The sequence below is a fragment of the Wasmannia auropunctata genome, unplaced genomic scaffold, assembly GCF_000956235.1.
Source record: "Wasmannia auropunctata unplaced genomic scaffold, wasmannia.A_1.0 LD335995.1, whole genome shotgun sequence".
In the NCBI taxonomy this organism is placed as follows: Eukaryota; Metazoa; Arthropoda; class Insecta; order Hymenoptera; family Formicidae; genus Wasmannia; species Wasmannia auropunctata.
This window is the reverse complement of record NW_012026895.1, coordinates 445,031-452,886: the sequence shown is the minus strand read 5'-3', so window position 1 is coordinate 452,886 and position 7,856 is coordinate 445,031. Positions and strand designations below refer to the sequence as shown.

Below are 7,856 nucleotides of genomic sequence, written 5' to 3'. Positions count from 1 at the left end.
TAATTGTTCTCAGAATTCGCCGCTACTCTCACTGGAGAACGGTCAGTTCGGCGGGTTTGTGGGTTTAGTCCTGCTAGAGCTCTGTAAGACGATGAACTTCACGGTGGAGATTCTGAATCCAGTGGAAGCATTCGGTAACTGGGACGAGCAGCAAAAGATTTGGACAGGTGCGATCGGCCAGTTAGTGGCCAATGAAGCCGACATCGGCCTTACCGCATTCATGATGACGACCAGCAGACAAAACGTCGTCGATTTTACCATGCCATTAGTACGCTCGCGATTTCGCCTCTATTTTAAGGCACCCAACTATGCCAACGTGCAATGGAATTCATACTTCAAGGTAATAATTGAAATAATTACAGGCTCTAATTATAAATTTACGAAATTTTTACAATAACGAAATACAAAATTTTAAGAATATTATATCATTCTGCATCAATAAAATTAAATATTAAACTTTATCTATAATAAGATTGTAAATTATGTTATTTAAGTTTATTTGTACTTTTTATACTTACCTTTGAAAAAGACAGAAAAAGTCAAAAAGTTAAAATAATTTAAATAGATGCAGATATGCGGTAACAAAGTATATTTTTTTCCACCCATAAATCTTGCAGGCACTCAGCTTTGATATTTGGATAGCACTATTAATAACCATAATAGCCGCTTCTATTCTATTAACTGTTATGAAGACAAAAAACGGATATTTCTCAATGGATTTAATGTCCGAAAATTATATTAATGTTTGGGGAATTTATTGCCAGCAGGGTCTGCCCGGTAATATTTATTATAAAGATATTTAATAACGTTAATTACTTAATATTTTTATCTACATAATTTTTTCATATTATATGTAGTAACGTTTTAAGCAATTAGTCCGTCAATATGCCAATAATATGTATATTTGGCGCCAGAGAATAAAATAAACTTATATATTTCACGCGATCGTAGAATTTCCCAAAGAGTCACCGATGAGGCTGGCTTTTATCTCGATTTACATCTCATCGATAATAATTGTGGCCACTTATTCCGCTTCGTTGATCAGCTTTTTAGAGCTCAATTTCCCCAAACTGCCTTTTTCCACTCTAGAGGGTTACGTTAATGACGGAACTTACAAATTGATCATTGTGCAAAACAGCATCGATGTCGAGACTCCTAGTGTAAGTCCGCCATTATTTAAAGTTTTGAAATTTTTTCTACGTAACAGCGAGTCGCAAAATTTTTGATCAAAGCGCTCGCAAATAAGAACAATCTCGCGATTGTTGCCAGAAACATTTGAAAAGTTTTAATATTACACGATATAATACATTACACATAAATATGGCGTAGTAATTCAATAATTTATTATAGACATGATAATTATGACAATTTTAAATGTTAAAGAACTTAATTTTTTGTTTGCAGAAAGTATATTTTTGTTTTAAAATGTTTTATACCTTTTCTCATAATGTAAATACATAGATATTACTAGCAAAAATTCGTAAATTCTGTTCTGAGTATATAATTGAAAAATACTGCATTTTTTAATTCAAATTATGTATTTTCGAATTTTGTAGGGTATCAAAAACCCAGTGTTTCTGAAAATGCACGAATTGCTGGAAGAAAAGAAGTATTTACCGGAAACACCGTTGGATGGGTTCAAGCAAGTTAGCGATATCATCTAATTAAAGGTATCAACGGCGTTTCATTAAGTCGATTCACGTCAATTCTCACGCAGATCTGCCAGGGAAAGAAATTGGCATTTTACACGCCGGAAGTGTTTAAAAAGGCCATGAGCATGTATATACACTGTAAACTCGAATCCATTGATGCCGGGAGAATCCATCATTTGGGACTAACGCTAACAAAAGGAAATCCTTACATCGGCTTTATAAATTATCAGTCAGTCCTATAAATATATACATATATATTGATTGATTGATTTATTTATTTATTTACTTACAAATATACAGATTAAATTGCTTTTTTCTTTAAACAAAAAAAATAAATTCTTTAAATAGATTTGCATTTTTTAGCTTGCGACAATTTCAGCTTAATGGCGTTATGAACAAGTTGCAGAACAAGTATATTCCAAAAAGTCCCCAATTGACGTTGACTTACGATGAAATCGATGAAAATGATGTAATGCCGATTTTGATGATATTGCTGGGAGGTATGATTCTGGCATTATTTATCTTAATAATCGAGAAAACGTATTATTCGTTTAAAACTCGATCTAAGAATAACGTTGTCTGTTAAAAAATTGAGTTATAATCTTGGCGTAAAGTATAATCTGTGAAAGGGATACAACGAGAAGATTTTACAACCTTAAGGATTTTATAATAGATCGATTGACTATTCTCCACACTAAATGAAAGAACCGCTATAAATCTTATAGGGGTTTTTTGTATATAAACTTACAATTTTCATAATTAATATAAATATTACATAATTGTTTTTTTTTTTATAATTCTGATGCAACAGAATATGAGTGAGATAAGGATGTATAAAATTTCAAAATATTTCAATTCTTTGTGGAACTAGATTTTAATCTTTTTACTATTTATTGTGAAATTTACGACAATTTTCTTATATAATTATATTATTCTATTATTTTTAGAAATTTTTTGAGAACTATTTATAATATTATTGTAATTTATAACACTTATAGTTGTATAATGGTTTGCTTAAATAAAATTTAAATATCAATATTTATAAATTGCAATTAAAAATAGAACGATATCTTATTGTGAGAATGACTGTATTATAAGTCGAACGGTTTAATTTTAATATTTGACTTGAAAAATAAAGTATTTATATTTGTTTTGAATTGTTTTATAAAAGATATCTAACAACCAGCTCAGAACTCCTCGAATACTGTTTAATATTTATTATAAACATAAGTTTATAAAGATGTACAATAATTTAAGAAATACAATTTAACTACTTTCAGCAATGTACCATCAGATAGCCTCTTTTTAAATCGAGTAAGCTTAATTTGATTTTTAAAGTGTAGAATTGATTTTTTAATAATGCAATACAATCGCGACAGATATTCAATTCGCGTATGTGCAATCACACCGCTTCTCCTATTCTTCATGACATATCGCGAATTAAATATACGAAGCGTCTTGGATCTGATCTCTTAAATTTTCATTAAAATTTGAATTATCTTTTTATACCAGCAGGCGCTTGTATGTATTAATATAAATTTTACAATATCTTCCGAAGCAAATTTAAACATTTGGCTATAAGGTATTTATAAATTATCTCACAATTGCTTGTTTTTTTTTAAAGGAACTAATAAATTAAATGTTAATAAAATTAAGAATTAAGTTTGACATTAGACTCTATTTTTTTTTCAAAAATTAATCAGTGCAATAATTACAATTTTTTCTTCAAATTTTCCGAAATGTTTGTCGTGCGCATTGCGTAATTTACGATATTTTTAACGGCTATGATAAGATAATGACATACTATTTAGCTGCATTGGCGTCTTGTCTTTTCAAACGATGAATTCATCGAGGACTTATATATTAAATTGTTTGACAGGACAACACTGACTATAAAGTATGTAGCTTCCATAAATTTACTGATAATGTGCAATCAAGAAGTCTGATTTTCATTTTCAGCTCATACGCCTTTCGTGCGATCAAAGTTATGTTGCATTCAATAATATATTACATTACGGTCACATTTAATATCTATTGTGGTGTACTCTTATCATTGACGCGAACGGAGCGACAAAAGCAATTTCAGGCAAAGTATGATGCGTCGACAGAGTCTTTCTAGATTAAACTGATGAAATTAATGAAGGATAAACATACTACTATAGACTACTGAGAGATCTGATCAAGAGCTTCATGCAAATATGATTGACAAACCGCATTTTTATGCGCGACATCAAAAGTAGAGCGAAATTGATTTAAACGATATATATAGCTGATCAATCTTTTATTTCCATAAAATTTTATTCTTCTTCTAATTAATATAATTACTTTAGAGTATCTGTGCTTTAAATTTTTTACATAATCAGTTACCAGCTGCTATTGATTTAATTATGCAAGGAGAAGAAAGGTTGCTTATATAGCGCTATGCGCTCTGAAGAAAAGTATAAACTGTTGATCATCAGCACAGACAGGATAGACAAGCTAAGGATGAAGCATAATCGTGTCTAAGAGTAGTACTTGCACGGATTTAATAAATTATCAGAAATTTCTGGACCATGATATGATGATACGTTTGAAGAAGATAAGATTCTTGCTATATTTGAAAAACTACATGCTGGTCTGCTTGGTTAACTTTATCTAAATTTTGTCGATTCCCTGCAGAGACTTTATTATAACCACCGACATATTGATTATAGAGAAATTTTATTATTAATTAAGGAAAAAAAAATTTAAATCGAGAGTTTTTTATAATGTCAGAAAGCTATTTTTAAAAGACAACGGAGATTCTTATCCTTGCGGTATACAAACACACACACACACACACACACACAATACATATGCACACCAAATGGAAAGTGGAGTTATAAAATACTGTGGAGTTGATGAATCACGGAGTTTTAATTCTTGTGGTATGCGCGCGCGCGTCCGCGCGCTCGTACAAAACGTGTCTTACCTTTTCCTCCATAAATGACAAAAATCTAACTAGTTTTGATAAGTCATATCTCAAAAACTAGCCATTTTTGGAAGTTGTACCCATGGAGCCTTATATTCAAGATGTCAACATCTTCAACATACTAAAAATTCAGCCGATTCCACCTAAAATCAATTTCCACTATTTTTGTGAGGGGTCCTTTTAAGTTTAATTATAATGTAGATTATTATAATGTAGATTAATTATAATGTAGATAATTATTCGTTTAAATTATTATATAACGAATTATGTTTATAATGTTCTAACACTAAAATAAAATACTTTTCTATCGATAGAAGAAAATAGAGCTTCCTGAATCTTCTTATTTCTTACTTTTTGCACTTTTGTTAATAGTTCAATTTTTGTTGAATCATCCCGTTCATCATCCCTTATAATAAATTAAATGATCAAATTGTCTATATTACAAAAATTTCTTTCCTACTCAACGCTAAATCTTTTTTGCGATCGATACATGCATACTTAAAATTGCACTGACCTTTATATCAAACTGTGTGAAAACTAAAACACTTGAACAATATCCATACATGAAATCGCGGCATTGTAAGCGATGCGCTGATAAAATAATGCCGGGCACGGGCTGCTTAATGACAGTGAATAATGTGTCTGTTTTGCCGATGATTCGCTGATAAAAATCATATGCATGTATCTTCATGACCTTCATGTAATTTACAATAAATAATGCCACACATCCATATCATCCAGTGACATTTTTTCGCGTCCACTCCCTAGATTCTCAAATTCGATAAATCCCTGTTTACAATGATCGCTCTTCAGTCACACATTCGCATTCTTGAATCGTGGGTATCTTCATTTCTTTCCTTAATCCTTGGCTTTGCAATAGTCACTTCCGACAGATTTAAAAAATTCCGCAATTCTTGTTTTTAGAACTTTAAACTTAATTTACAAATTTTATTGTGCCTCTAATATAATTCTTCGCTCCGAATTAATTGTTAATTGTTTTATCGTAATAGTGCCCAACTGGATAAAAGAGATTTTTATTCTTCTATTTTTTAGTCAGTAATCATTTTAATCATACTCGTATTTCACTCAGTACTCGTTATAAACTTGTGCTTCGCGAAATGAAGTATACAACAGCTCGATCGATCGCGATGCTTTTCCTCATGTTGGACAAACCGCTCACGGAGGGAATAAGCTTTAACGATTATTCCCGACTGATCAATGACGTTCACAGATATTATCGCACGTCGTGCGTTATTTTTGTGCTGTCTGGCAATTCCGGTAAGTACAACTTTCGGAAACAATTTTTGGCAATCGTTTCTTATATTGCACTTTTGGCGAAAAAAAATTTCCGCGAACTTTTGAATAAGTATTGAATCATAATTTCTCATGCAAATCATTTCGGTTTTATTAAATTACTTAAAATAATAAAGTTAAGGGGGTATTCTAGTCTTAAGACCCGTTTCAAAGGTATTTTTAGGAATAGTTTTTATAAAAAAAAATTCAGACGTACCTAAAAAAAATTATATAGTTTTATAAAATAAATACAATGTAAATGTAAACTTTTTTAAATTTCTGTTTTACAAGGCAAGACATTATGGAGCGTCATTTGAATTAGTCCCATGCACCGTACTATTTTATCCTATATATCCAATTTTCATTTTTCTAAAAAAAAACGTTTTCCTGAAATATTTTGAAGATTATTAGCTTTTGAAAAGAAAAAAGAAATTGATTTTTGGAAATCTCAAGACCAGAATACTCTCTTAAATTGTGTATGCATAAATTATCAATAATATGCTATTAAATTAATATCATTTAACTACAAAATTAATAATTATAATCTGTTAAGTTTTATGTAATGAAAAAATTTTATACAGGTATCAATTAATTACTTTTTCTTACTTCAGGGATTTGTAAAACATTTCTTTAAATTCTAATATTGCTATTAAATAAACAATAAGATAAATAAATTTGCCAGAATATTTTTTATTTATAAAAATTCTTTTTTTCTTTATTTCATTGTTGTAATATTTAAAAATAAAAATTAAAATTTATACCTGGAAAAGTTAAATATCATTATTTTACGACCCAGAGAAAATCTGATGCTGACATCAAATAAAATATAATGCCACCGTCGAATATAAATATTTGCACAGATTTGAACACGACAACATTAGTTCACATGTGGTCGCGGGAATTTTCACGGCAGCGAGTCATAACGACGACGACAACTTTTTCGGATCTGACGAGTGAGTACAATGAGTACAAAAAAAATGTTACGCGGCCGTTGTTCGCAGTTCTCCTCGACACCGAAGAAACTATGGCTGAATTCGCCAAGACCACGAGGAACATAAAGCCTATCTCTTTCCCCATCTGGTTCGTCGTATTCCTCCACAGTTCCCTCCAGGAACACTGTACACAGCCCATCGATAACATATTTAATGTGGACGTCGACACCGAAATGCTGGTCTTGTGCTACGATCGCTCGACTCTGGTCGAGTGGTACGCCATCCGTGATAATCGTGTCAGAATGTTCGATCTGGCCACGTGGTCTCCCGATGGAGGTCTGATCTTGAATACGCGAGAGAACATCTATGCCAGGAGGAGCGATATGTTGGGCAAAGTCGTACGCGTGGCATCCGTGGAAGTAAGTTTTCATATTTTTTGCACTTCGTCGTACGTTGCACTAAAGTTGCGATTAGCAAATATTGTGAGCCACGACCTCGTAGAAGCTCTCAATCATCTTGAAAAAAGATGATTCATCACGGAATCGATATTAGAATTTAACGATAATTACGCGTAAACTCGTACATTGACTTGACAATTTTCTGTTGATAAATCACAGAACTCGCCGCTAATCTCGCTGGAAAACGGCATATTTGGCGGATTTTTGGGTCTGGTGCTGATAGAGCTCAGTAAAGCGATGAACTTCACAATGGAGATTCTGGAGCCAGTGGAAGGATTTGGTGGCTGGAGCCAACAGCAGAAGAATTGGACAGGTGTGATCGGCCAGTTGGTGGCCAATGAAGCCGACATTGGCGTTTCCGCATTCACGATGACGACCAGCAGACAAAACGTAGTCGATTTTACAATGCCATTGATGCGTTCACGATATCGCCTCTATTTTAAGAAACCCACCGTGTCTGACGTCCAATGGAACTCATACTTACAGGTGTTAAATTATTATTGTTTTTATATTAATGATGGATCTTGATTAATTAACGAAACTTGTGTGTGCGTGTGCGTGTGCGTGTGCG

At 32.2% G+C, this 7,856-nt stretch overlaps 1 protein-coding gene across 1 annotated transcript in view; it reads left to right on the top strand.

Annotated features, from left to right (window-relative positions):
- LOC105453768 (glutamate receptor 3-like) overlaps positions 1–7,856 on the top strand; it is a 42,632-nt gene that overhangs the window by 14,198 nt on the left and 20,578 nt on the right. The window lies entirely within an intron of this gene.